Raw genomic sequence first — 14,398 nt, 5'->3', positions numbered from 1 at the left:
TCATGTAAGCACACTTGTAGGTAAAGCATGTGGCAGACTTTGGTTTACTGGTAGACACCTAGAGAAATGCAATCAGTCTACAAAGGAGATTGTTCACAAATTACTCATACAACCCATCCTAGAATATTGCTCGAGTATGTGGGACCTATACCAGATACAAAGAACGGCAACAGATGCTCTGAGATGGGGCAGTCAACAAAAAGTGAACATTTTGTTACATCTGCAACACTGCCTGTTCCTTTACGTAGTGTCAAATCATCACAGCTCACACCGTAACAGCTTCACTATTTATTTTTCATATTCATGTCTACCAAACTTTTTATTCTCATGTTAATACTTCATTGTCAGCTGTACAACTATTACTTCCATAGCCATGGAGTGAACCAAGTTTCTTTGACCCATGATGCAGAGGTACTGAAGAAACTGAACTGTCAAACACTTGATAATGCAAGCTATTCTGAGAAAGCTTGCTCACAAATTTTTAAGAATCTGCTTTACATTAAGTCTCAATGAATGTACTTCAACTGCCTATGAATCACTCATGTACCGATTATGAAGATGAGGTTAGATTAATTATAGCATGCACAGAGGTGCTTAAAGAGTCATTCTTCCCATGTTCTATTTGTAAATGGAATATGGAATGGGAAGAAGTCCTAATAACTGATGCAATGGGAAGTGCCTTCTGCTGTGCAATTCTCAGTAGTTTGCAGATTATGGATGTAGATGTAGATTTTTGAAACATATAGAACATACTGCTATGCCAGTGGTGTGATAGTTACTGTGGATAGAGAGGTATGTGCGCAGTAATGAGCATGACTGAATGATAAAATGTGATTATACAACTCTCACCTCATCTGCTTAGTCATAACAGCTACATACACTTTCATCCATATTACCGACTCAACACTATTGCACTGGAATGGGCCTGAGTTCAGCTTCCAATGGTCATATATCACAGATGTGTTAGAGAGCAATGAACTCATTAATTCCATTTCTGGCATTCCAAGTGACTAAATGCAAAATTTTCAGAGATATTGTGCTCTTAGCAGTCCTAGAGTTAAGGCTAGATATGTGATAAAGGCTAATGTCATGATGAAAATCTGGCAATCTGCATTATTGAGTGGCACAGTGGATGAACATAAAATGTGATGCTCTGGGATGTCATTGAATACAACATAAATTTTCAGCAGAACAATATTCTACCATATGATGTAGGGGAATGTGCAATTCCCTAGGCCACATATTAGCTCGACATGTCACTCATTGAACTAGTCTTGTATATTGGAAACTCCAGATAGGACTATCAACAATGCAGGAAAAGAGAATTTGCTACTTACCATAAAGAAAACATGTCAAGTTGCAGACAGGTACAATTAAAAGACATGCACATATAGTTTTCAAACACAGCCTCCATCAGTGAAAAACACACACACACACACACACACACACACACACACACACACACGACCACCAACTCTGCATGTGTGTGTCTCTTTTACTGATGAAGGCTGTGGCTGAAAGCTATGTATGAATGTCCTTTAATTGTGCCTGTCTGAAACTTGACATGCCTTCTTTACGATGAGTAGCGATCTTTCTTTTCCTTCATTGTTGTTTTGTATATGGGAGCCACTATCGATACTTTGTATAATCTCAAACAAATCGTGTGGAAGAAAATTCCTAGGAACATATTCACGTCATTTTAATTCCATTACATGATGTTTAGTGGTTCTCACTGCATCATTTTGGAACCTCACACAATACTAGATTCACAGTGGCAGAGGTAATTTTCATTTCTGTAAATTTAATCACCTATTTATTGTCATGTAGGTAATATATCATAAATTTCATTCCAGTAACAAGAATCAGTCTTTGTGTTGTAATTTTTACAATGATAATGCACAAGAGACATTTCCAAGATGTCATAGAAGAATTGATGTTTAAATTGCTGTATCTGGTTCATTGTTTTTAATATATGTTATATGTTTGAAAAAACATATTAGCAGTACTGCTGTATTTTAGTTACTTTAACACAAATATATATTAATCACATTACTTGATTTGTGACAGTATTCACCAATATACCTGTGATGGAAAAAAAAAATCAGAACCATAGATTTTGAGATGTGGTATTGTAGAACTTCTGTTATAGTTAAAGTGATGTAAAATAAATGTTGTATTCACACTTTTAAAATGTTCAAAAAAGCATTAAAATAAAGTTTTAATAAGTCTAAGTTTCAAAAACACCCTGGGGAAGGTCACATTCCACGAACCTCTTTTTTTTTTTTTTTTTTTTTACAAATCAAGCATTGGTTAATCAGTGGAAAAACACAAACATACCAATCACAAAAGCTGAAATAATGCCCAGGATAAGATGATTGCAAGCTATCTTCATTGAGTGTAGCTTAGTATTCTGGAATCTCTCTCTTTGGAGGGGAGGGAGGGGCCTAAAGCAAGGAAAGACAAGAAGAAGTAGTGCGAACAGGGGTGTATCACAGGACAGGGATAGACAAACAGCACAGAACTGTGTGCAATGCATGACATACGAGATATGTACTGCTTGAAAACAGACTGTGACTATGGAACAATGAGGTCCCTCCTTTTACTCTTCAGGTGATCTACATCCGTGTTAATCCTGACAAATGAGTGGTGTTTTAGCAATTATAAAGTTGGTAAATTTAATTGGAATTTATCCTTTTGTTAGCAAATTTCCTGATAATTTTGTCAATTTTGAATAATCACTAGATGAAACATGCTTCTGTAATAAGTAGACAACTCTATGTTGCACAATGAAAATGAGCACCTACTGATGCCACTGCCACTACATTACCTTATTAATATATAGATTTTTTATAATAAGACTGAAATGTTAACAATACTTGACTGGTTAATGAAGACTGCAGTCAGGAATGTGGTGTGATGATGAGGCCTTAGATTTTTTAAAATGATGAGCCGTGTTCAGGTTCTTGTTGTAAGAGCCTGTTACTTGCAATTTCCATGGATTACTCCTACTTAGTAATACAATTATTGCTATAACATTGTAGCTACTCCAAACTAACCTAGAATCCCATGCTTAGTGATAATAATCATTCTTAGCTGCTGAACCACAACAAAGATAATACTTATTATTTGTACGAGTAATCCAAAGACTAGGTGTTAGAAGAGGATTGTGGAGCACATAATACAGATGCAGGCTGCCTTGGGTATTCTGTTATGAGAGTGACCAAAAAAAGAGCATGCAAAATGTCTGTCTGATGTTAAGCAGTTCTGACATATTTTTAAGCAGATTAAAACATGTCATAAGTACTGTATTAATCAAATTTTGAAAGTACATAAAATGGTGCAGACCAAAAATTTGTTCATCTGCACTTAAACCTAAATGGGACCATGATTTTGAGACTGAGCAATAATTATGTTTCACTCAAATGGAGAAATTGCAAAGACAATGTAAATCAATTAATTATGCCTTATCTGATGCAACAAGCAAGTGATTTGTTTTCTCTAAAGGTACAAAACAGTGGTATTTTTTTCAATGCCACTAATTTAGTGCACAGTATTTCTTAAAAACTTCAGATCATGGAATGACAAAAGCACTTGTCTTAAACTAATCCCATCCTGTTTCATTTTGTTTTTGTGAGTTCAATCCTAATGCACACCTGCAGTGTACACTGCTGTTTAGTACTATGTAGTGTCCACCTCATCCTAAAACTTGAGACTCATCATAACATGAGCTACACTGGGGCTCAGAAGTGTTAGGAATTTTACTGGCCAAAGACTGCTCAACAACTGTCCATTTCTCAAAGAGATTGTTCAAAGTGGGTTGAGAGATATAGAAATTCCTGTGACATGACATGCCAGCAGAGTGTATCATTGGCCTGTGAAGGATGGTGACAGATATACCAAGACTCTACTTCATCTCACTGAAATTCTCATCATATGATGATAAGAAGCATCTTTTTTCCTCATGTGCTCTACAACACCTTTGTAGGTGTATCACTGCATCAATATGAATCAGAAAAAATTAGTAAATGTAACAATTTTTCCTGTCATACTAAGTGAAGTGATGCAATCGTCAAGTCATAGGACTTGCATTCAGCAGGAGAGAGATTCAAATCCCCATCTGGGCACCCAGATTTAGATTTTTTCATTTCCTTAATTGTTGAGATGCCATTTTTTGAAAATTACATGGATAATTTCCTTCCAAATCATTATTAAATTCAAGCTTATACTCCCATTCTTGTGATCTCATTAATCCCCTAAATAATTTTGACCCCTTTTCTTTCTCACTTGAGACAGCTTTTTGCTCAGAGACACGCTGTTAGCAGTGGTATCCTTTTCAACCAGTAGATCATGTACAGCATACTAAGAAGATAATTCTTTCTTATGCACTTGCTCAAAAGATCGTTGCTGTCAAGCATTTAATTGGTACATATGAAGGCATATAGGCAGTTATTTTTCCCTTGCTCTGTTTGTGAGTGAAACAGGAAAGGAAATGACTAGTAGCAGTGGATTGGATTGGATTGTTTGGGGGAAGAGACCAAACAGCGAGGTCATCGGTCTCATCGGATTAGGGGAGGATGGGTAAGGAAGTCGGCCGTGCCCTTTGAAAGAAACCATCCGAGCATTTGCCTGGAGCTATTTAGGGAAATCACAGAAAACCTAAATCAAAATGGCCGGACGTGGGATTGAACCGTCTTCGTCCCGAATGCGAGTCCAGTGTGCTACCACTGCACCACCTCGCTCGGTCTAGTAGCAGTATGAGATACCCTCCACCATGTGTCATGAGGTGGATTGTGGAATATAGATGTAGATATCTGTTCCATGTGTTCAGGTGAAACCAACAAAATCTTGCTAACATAAGACAAAGATTTCGTGTTCAATTTGTCTTCAGTGAACTGACAAAAACATTCAAAAAATTCACATTAAAAATCTAAGGATGATAACTGTAAGCAGAAACTCATCGAAATTACAACAAAGGTACAATCTTAGACTGATATCTCATGTAATGAACTCACGGACAAAAGTAACCAAATGAAACGTATTCATATTTGTGGGTCTTCTCATTTCTTGTTCATGCTTTCAAAATAATTATCCTAGAGATACCATCACAGAGAAGAAATTTCAGTGATATCTTCATGAGTTAAGGTATAAATTAAGAGCAAGAAACAGTTGTCAGAAAGTAGTTAATGTTGGTTGTCTTGAGGGGAAAAAAGTCTGTTTTTGCTTAGAAAGGCTATAAATGAACATGATAGAATTAGCAGAAATACCACTACATTGGAAAAAATTCTACTTTTGTGGTTACATTAAGTTGTTGCTGTTTACCAAGTACTATTTACTTGAGAGGAAATTTTAGACCTCAAATCCAGATGATCAGATAATTTGTAGATGGACTGCCTGCAAATAAACAGGAATTTGCAGTTTCCTGCATTACATCTGCTGGCAGCTTGTTCAAGCCTTGTGCACTGCCATATGGATACAGATATATATTTTCTCTCCAAACTCTAGGCAAGGATGGGAAGTTTACACTCTAACTGTTTTTATGTCACATAGGTTAGTTAGTTATTTGTTTATTCAGCTGCCTATCATTTTACAGTGATATTAAATATCTAGTTAATTTCAAAACTAATGTTATGCTGGTTATTCACACCTTGTCACAAATTGCAGCTCACATTGCACTCGCTACACACATCCCTTCAGTCGACATCAGGGTTATCATGATTGAAAAGACAGAGGTTGCATTTCTTATTTTTTACCAAAGTAAAATTTTTATAAACTGCCACTTTGTGTTGTTTAAGTGGTTCTTTGTTGTACAATATGCATTATGGGGCCACAAATATCATTCAAGAATAAGTAAACTGGGAAGTGAGTGTAAGAACACCAAAATCTTTCAAGACTCTCTGCAATATGAGAAGCTACCGTATGCAGTATTTCTATTGTTCACTTTTTTTAGAAGAAATACTCACTTAATTTGAGCTTTGTTATCTCAGAATATATTAAAAAATGCCAATGATCTGACTCAAAGTAGATAATTGAAAACCCTACTAGTGAGCAGAACAGTTCAGGACACAAATTCAATGCCACTGATAAAATAAGCATTCTGAGGTATCATGTTATACCTGAGGCAATTGTGATTGTTATCTCCCAGGTCAATCCCCTCCCTTCCTCCAAAGGAACCCATGCCCTGCCCTCACACCTGAGACAATGGTATGTGGTTCATTCAAGGTCCTCCTCCTCTCTCCCAATCCCCCTTTCTCTCTAGAGCAATAGGAGTCAAGCTTGCTCCTTCCCCCTGTTATTACTAAAGTGAATGTGTGGACCAGATCATTCTTGTTCTGTGTTCTGTAACGAGAGTAATATCATGGGCCGACCACAGCAGAGTTATCCTACTAAAAAATTGCAGCAAATATTACCATGATTTATAAAGTAAGATATGTTGACATTACAGTGTGGGGCAGAATTACTATAATTTTATAATGTAGAGGCATATTTTGCAAAATGTCAGAAAATACATTGCTGAATTGTGTGTGACTGGTTGCTATCCTGCTTAAAAATGATTGCCAATATTACGATAATTAATGGTAAAAAATGGCTGCCTTCAAGTTTCATATCTTAGTTAACACAATTATCAGCAAAATATTGAACGTTTTCTGTAAGCATTCCGCCTCCCATTGTAATTTGCAGTAATTTTCCCTGATTTTTCCATGAATACCCATTTTAAGTATGACACTGACCAACTACCACAGTGCAACAAATAGACTATTCCTATGAGAAACGTGTCTCTGAATTATTAATGTGTGGCATCACAGTTTATTAAAAAACAATGACATAAGCCCCCCCATCGCCGACTACTTACCAGGTTGTGTTAATAAAAATGGTTCAAATGGCTCTGAGCACTGTGGGCTTAATACCAATGGTCATCAGTTCCCTAGAACTTAGAACTACTTAAACCTAACTAACCTAAGGACATCACAGTCATCATGAGGCAGAGAAAATCCCTGACCCCGCCGGGAATCGAACCCGGGAACCCGGGCGCGGGAAGCGAGAACGCTACCGCACGACAACGAGCTGCGGACCGTATTAATAAAAGAGCTGCGCTCTTTTGTTATAGAACTGTGAGAATATTATGGGATGGTCAACAACAACAACAGCATTGTGTATTATAGAGAGGAATTTTTTTCTATGATGGGTACATCACTTTATATCCATCTCTCATTTACTTTTCATGTAGAGCGGATGGACCATTGTAAAACTTTTCGTTACAGACAATTCTCATAGAGTATGGCGCTGGAAGCTGAAAACACTTTGATGTTCATATACATTAATATTGAGGTGTTTATTTTGTTACCCAACTATCCTCTTCCCCCATCCAAAAAACATGCACATAGATCGTCATAAATAGGAAACTGCTTAGGTTTTTTGGCAGGCTATCAAATAAGAAAAAAGAATATTCCCATACTAAATCTTTATTAGTTGTTGCGTATACATTTACACACATGAAACAAATCTCTATTTGTGGGTGTTTGGTGTAGTTTTAATAACATCGAGATTGAATCTTCTTCGAGATTAAAACTACCCAAGCATGGCTCATGACCTATACTCACGGCTTTCTGTCTGCAGGTACCTCATATCGTACAAGGTACCTTCCAAATTTCACAGACGTTCTCGTGTTTAACTTCATTCTCCAACATCAAGCTTAATTTGTAACTAATAATTTAAATTAATATTAGAATTGCCTAATTCCATCTCCAGCCAATAATTTGACAAGAACAAACCAGATATGTTCTTCAATTCCAATACACATCTGATTTTTTCATGCAAAAATACCTTTTTTTGTGATTTTCACAATTATTTCTCTTCCTTCCTGCAGTTATTCCTCTGACTGAGAGCATTTGAGGATTTTAATTTTACTTGCATTTCTGCGTAACGCTATTGTTAAAACATTCCACATATTCCTGGGTGTACACTGTCAGTTCTCCCACCCCACATTAGTTTTGCTATGGTGTTAGCCTGATGGGATCTTTAAATATGTGTTTCGTTTACGTGTACAGTGGTATACTATGATCCTTATATCACATGGCATCCTGAAAGGCATGTCCACACATTGGTTCTTACGATGTGTTATTTAAAAAAAAAAAGGAAGGCTAGAATAAATAAAAAAATTTATAGGCACCCTGATATAAAAAAAAGAATTTAAAGTTGAATTTTACGTAGTTATTCAACACAGCACTCCCAAAATAGTCTAGTTCAATATTCATTTAATCGGTGCATATCAACAGGTACATAAAAAAAAAAGAATGAGGACTAGCGAGTACCCCAAACATAGCAATGCGCTAATATAAGAGATGATCAAAAAGTTTCCATTTGAGCGTGTTGCTGCAGCTTATGTGCAACACTCTTCCAGAAGAGCTATGAAATCAGATCAATGTAACAGATTTCCCACGTACCGGTAGTTTACAGAACATCTGTCAGTCGTATTTTATCAGTACAGTAATGCTGTGCGTGGTACTCCCTCCCAACATTAACGAATGTTCCAGTAAAAAACTCTTGGCGAGATCGTTCATGAAGCACGCACTTTAGCCGCGAGGCAGCGCGCAGGCGGTGGCAGTTGCCTTTCACACTGCGTCCTTCCGCCGTTGCCAGCGCTGTTCAAAGAATATTATACGTATTTTAGTAACGTGCCCGTTGCAGGTAACCAGTGTGCCATCGAGGACATAAGTAAACTTCAGGCATCGCCCAGAGTCCGGTAGCTATCACGGCATGCACCACTTTCGCAATAATAATAATACTAACTGGAGGCTACTGAACTCTAGCATGCTATGATCATGAATCACTTGCGATACAAACCCAAATGTTATACCAATGGACCGAGGAAAAAAATGACTTTTTAACCCTGCAGAAAACGTCTTTATCGACAAACGCTGTTTACCAGTTCTACGTTCTCGTACTAAAATCATAACTCCTGAATGTTGACCAGGTTTTCATTTTTTTTTCGAATTCATATTAAGAATTGACATATGTAGACATTACGTATTCTGTATAGAATGTTGATGTGTGTGGTGTCTTCAGAAACAGCCACATCCGTTAGATGTATATATAATCATAAAGTATTAGTGGCTAACTCCACAATAGGGTCTGTAATGCAACGTACACTATAAAGAATATCCTGTGGTCCCATTTCACGTCCAGAATTTAAAAAAAAGTCCTAGCAAACTCTTGCATTATATACACATCCATATGGAGATAATCGTCTCCAGGCAGCTGATGCAGTAGAACATGCATTTAAGATTGGCCACAGATTTTTAAAAGTATTTCTTCTAAATGATTTTCCACCACTTCTCTGATATTTTCTTCCAGTATGCCTACTGCTGATGCAGAATGCTCCACATACAGGGGAAGGTAGCAGTTTTGTCTCTGAAGTACCATTACATCCGTACGGAGATAATCGTCTACAGGCAGTTGATGCAGTAGAACACGCATTTAAGATTGGCCATAGATTTTTAAAAGTATTTCTTCTAAATGATTTTCCACCACTTCTCTGATATTTGTTTTCAGTATGCCTACCGATGATGCAGAATGCTCCACATACAGGGGAAGACAGCAGTTTTGTCTCTAGAAAGTACCACTTTTCCACTATTAGAGCACATATGTGTGATTTCATACCTCACCTATATATTGTGGTTACGTTAAAATCGTACAGGCCCTTCCAGATTCCGATTACTGCCTTTGAATAATGCTTTTTTCCCCCTAAGTGTATGTGTGTTATCATCCGTCTCCTGTATACCTAGCGCATATGCCGTAAATTTCTATACTTCCTCTGTATAAATACAGGGTTTCTGTATTGCCATTTTAGTATTTGGATCATTTTCTCCATATTTCCTCCATACTTTCTGTATTTTCTTATATTATATGTTGAAAAGTATAATAATATTTGTGCTCTTATTGGTTACCTTACCAGGTTTCCTTTGCATCTAACAGTCATTCATATTCACCCACTCAGCAAGAGAGAATCTGCAAAGTGTGCAAGATCACTTGTTGCTCTTTGTCTTTAAAATATTAGCCCTGAGGGGAAAAAAGCTTCCATCAACACACAATGCTGTCTGCCAAAACCAACCCTTGCATATGCTAAAACACATCGATGGCTAACTTTAGATATCTTAAATACGGCTTCCTACCTCCTTGTTCTTACAAAAATATCAAATTATGATTACCTGACATAGATGACCTCTATTTGTACCTTGTTGTATGTTAATGGGTCGTACCAATAAATCGGAAAATTTACGTTATACTCGGAATTCCAGGGAACATTCGCATGAATGAAGCGAGATGGCGAATATACTCATCCGGGAATGTTCTCGGTTTCAGTAATTGGGTGGGAGAAGTTGCTCAACACGAAGAACATTCTCCAATTTCGTATGAAAAAAAACTAGAGAAGTTTCACACAAACGCAGAACATTTTCAGGTTTTTTAAGTGAGCTCTATAGCATACTTCGAGCTGAGGAATTCTGTTGAGCTTAAGGTTTACCGAGTGTCTTTAGTGAAAACGGCAGAATTTCTGGTGCTCGAAAGGAAAAAAAAAAAAAAAAACTGTAGCTCGAAGAAATACTGAAGGGACAAACTGTAGAAGCTGGTACAAGTTTGGCTGGCGAATAGTTTTCTTCCAGAAAATTACGAAAGAAGAGGGGGCACCCCAGCCAAACGAATTGAAAATGAAAACATTTTTGCACTAATTAGCAGACCTAGGTTTTCAGACCAGTGTAAGTCCAAGGTATACACCAGACAGAAGTGTCACTGACATTTTCAGGTCTTCTTCATCACGTTACCCAAAAAGCACCTTTGTGGAACCAGTTTCCCAGAAACATGTGTGAAGCAGAAACAGCAAAATTAAATGGCAATCTAGGTATCAGTTTCCATATGCGATTGGAGCCCTCGATTGGATGCACATACCAATCATGAAACCTTCTGTACATGGAGATGAATACATTAACTGAAAGGGCTTCCGTAGTATCAGTATGCAGGTGACATGTGATTATATTGAAATGTTTGCTATTGTTGATGCTTCGTGGCCCAGGTCTGTACATTGATGCTCGGATATGGAGAAACTCTTATGTACGCCAGATAGTAAAAGGGAACCTGTGTAATATTTTAATTTGAGGATTTGAAGGGTATGTCATTACCCATTGTTGATGACACTATTCTAAAATGTACAAACACCTGAGGAGGTGGCCTGCAGCAGTCTTCACTCCAAGAAAAGGTGATATTCTAGCGGTGCTTTGGTCTGGTGAAAAGGCGTTTCACAGTTTTACAAAACAAAATAAGACTTGTCCAAACGAAATTCCCCTTAAGTGATCATATCGTGGTTTGTTTTTCACAACGCTGCAAAACAGAAAAGGGATAAGGATTTTGAGGCACCTAGTGATGATGACAATAAACTTTTAGTAATAGGAGAAGAAGAAGCAGCAAACGCACATGTACGTGGTATAAACAGAAGACGAGAAATTGTTAATGTTATATATTGACTGTAGTGCGTGGTGAATATGTGCCTAATCTTTGCATAAATAGGCCTAATTCGTTTTTCTTAATTCCATAGTATTCCGATTTTTCTTTGCACTTGCTGAAAGTTGATTTGGAAATTTTACTTGTACCAAAATTTGTTTCAAGGGTGTGGTGAAAATATATGCCACATACTACAGCGAATAAGTGCACAAATTGTTCAACATGTAACATTTCAAGCTGTAACATATTACTCTTATCATTTCACTGAAAAGAAATTTTATCACATCAGTTTTTTAAGATGAAATTTAGCTGTGTAAATGAAGAATATAAACAAACATTTAATTTAAAAAAATAATTTTTATTAATAAAAAACAGTGTTCTGCTATTACTTTATAAAAAGCAATTCAGTATTTTTCGTCCTCCTCTCTCATCAGTTTCCACTGTTTTCTCTTCAATACGTCTAACTGGCACAGCAAAACCAGTATCTGTAAATTCTGCATTTGATAAATTTATCGGCTCCTCTGTCCCCATGCTTAATCACTTCGTTTCTCTGCTCTCTGAGGACCCAGAGCAGTTGAGCATGCCGAAGCAGCAATTGTAACGTATGGACCCACTAGATCCGAAGACTCCCCCCCCCCCCCCCCCCCCTCAATGAACAATGGACCTTGCCGTTGGTGGCGAGGCTTGCGTGCCTCAGCGATACAGATGGCCGTACCGTAGGTGCAACCACAACGGAGGGGTACCTGTTGAGAGGCCAGACAAACGTGTGGTTCCTGAAGAGGGACAGCAGTCTTTTCAGTAGTTGCAGGGGCAACAGTCTGGATGATTGACTGATATGGCCTTGTAACACTAACCAAAACGGCCTTGCTGTTCTGGTATTGCGAACGGCTGAAAGCAAGGGGAAACTACAGCCGTAATTTTTCCCGAGGGCATGCAGCTTTACTGTATGATTAAATGATGATGGTGTCCTCTTGGGTAAAATATTCCGGAGGTAAAATAGTCCCCCATTCGGATCTCCGGGCGAGGACTACTCAGGAGGACGTCGTTATCAGGAGAAAGAAAACTGGCGTTCTACGGATCGGAGCGTGGAATGTCAGATCCCTTAATCGGGCAGGTAGATTAGAAAATTTAAAAAGGGAAATGGATAGGTTAAAGTTAGATATAGTGGGAATTAGTGAAGTTCGGTGCCAGGAGGAACAAGACTTTTGTCAGGTGAATACAGGGTTATAAATACAAAATCAAATAGGGGTAATGCAGGAGTAGGTTTAATAATGAATAAAAAAATAGGAGTGCGGGTAAGCTATCACAAACAGCATAGTGATCGCATTATTGTGGCCAATATAGACACGAAGCCCACGCCTACTACAGTAGTACAAGTTTATATGCCAACTAGCTCTGCAGATGTTGAAGAGATTGATGAAATGTATGATGAGATAAAAGAAATTGTTCAGGTAGTGAAGGGAGACGAAAACTTAATAGTCATGGGTGACTGGAATTCGAGAGTAGGAAAAGGGAGAGAAGGAAACATAGTAGGTGAATGCGTATTGGGGGTAAGAAGTGAAAGAGGAAGCGGTCTGGTAGAATTTTGCACAGACCATAAATTAATCATAGCTAACACTTGGTTCAAGAATCATGAAAGAAGGTTGTATACATGGAAGAACCCTGGAGATACTAAAAGGTATCAGATAGATTATACAATGGTAAGACAGAGATTTAGGAACCAGGTTTTAAATTGTAAGACATTTCCAGGGGCAGATGTGGACTCTGACCACAATGTATTGGTTATGAACTGTAGATTAAAACTGAAGAAACTCCAAAGAGATGGTAATTTAAGGAGATGGGACTGGATAAACTGACTAAACCAGAGGTTGTATAGAGTTTCAGGGAGAGCATAAGGGAACAATTGACAGGAATGAGGGAAAGAAATACAGTAGAAGAAGAATGAGTAGCTTTGAGGGATGAAGTTATAAAGGCAGCAGACAATCAAGTAGGTAAAAAGACGAGGGCTGGTAGAAATCCTTGGGTAACGGAAGAAATATTGAATTTAATTGATGAAAGGAGAAAATATGAAAATGCAGTAAATGAAGCAGGAAAAAATGAATACAAACGTCTCAAAAATGAGATCGACAGGAAGTGCAAAACTGCTAAACAGGGATGGCTAGAGGACAAACGTAAGTATGTAGAGGCTTATCTCACTAGGGTTAAGATAGATACTGCCTACAGGAAAATTAAAGAGACCTTTGGAGAAAAGAATACCACTTGTATGAATATCAAGAGCTCAGATGGAAACCCAGTTCTAAGCAAAGAAGGGAAAGCAGAAAGGTGGAAGGAGTATATAGAGGGTCTATACAAGGGCGATGTACTTGAGGAGAATATTATGGAAATGTAAGATGATGTAGATGAAGGTGAAATGGGAGATACGATACTGCGTGCAGAGTTTGAGAGAACACTGAAAGACCTGAGTCGAAACAAGGCCCTGGGAGTAGACAACATTCCATTAGAACTACTGACGGCCTTGGGAGAGCCAGTCATGACAAAACTCTACCATCTGGTGAGCAAGATGTATGAGACAGGCGAAATACCCTCAGACTTCCAGAATAATATAATAATTCCAATTCCAAAGAAAGCAGGCGTTCACAGATGTGAAAATTACCGAACTATCAGTTTAATAAGTCACAGCTGCAAAATACTAACGCGATTTCTTTACAGACGAATGGAAAAACTTGTAGAAGCCGACCTCGGGGAAGATCAGTTTGGATTCCGTAGAAATGTTGGAACACGTGAGGCAATACTGACCTTACGCCTTATCTTAGAAGAAAGATTAAGAAACGGCAAACCTACGTTTCTAGCATTTGTAGACTTAAGGAAAGCTTTTGACAACGTTGACTGGAATACTCTCTTTCAAATT

The sequence above is a fragment of the Schistocerca piceifrons genome, chromosome X, assembly GCF_021461385.2.
Source record: "Schistocerca piceifrons isolate TAMUIC-IGC-003096 chromosome X, iqSchPice1.1, whole genome shotgun sequence".
In the NCBI taxonomy this organism is placed as follows: domain Eukaryota; kingdom Metazoa; phylum Arthropoda; class Insecta; order Orthoptera; family Acrididae; genus Schistocerca; species Schistocerca piceifrons.
Note: the sequence above shows the minus strand (reverse complement) of the source record.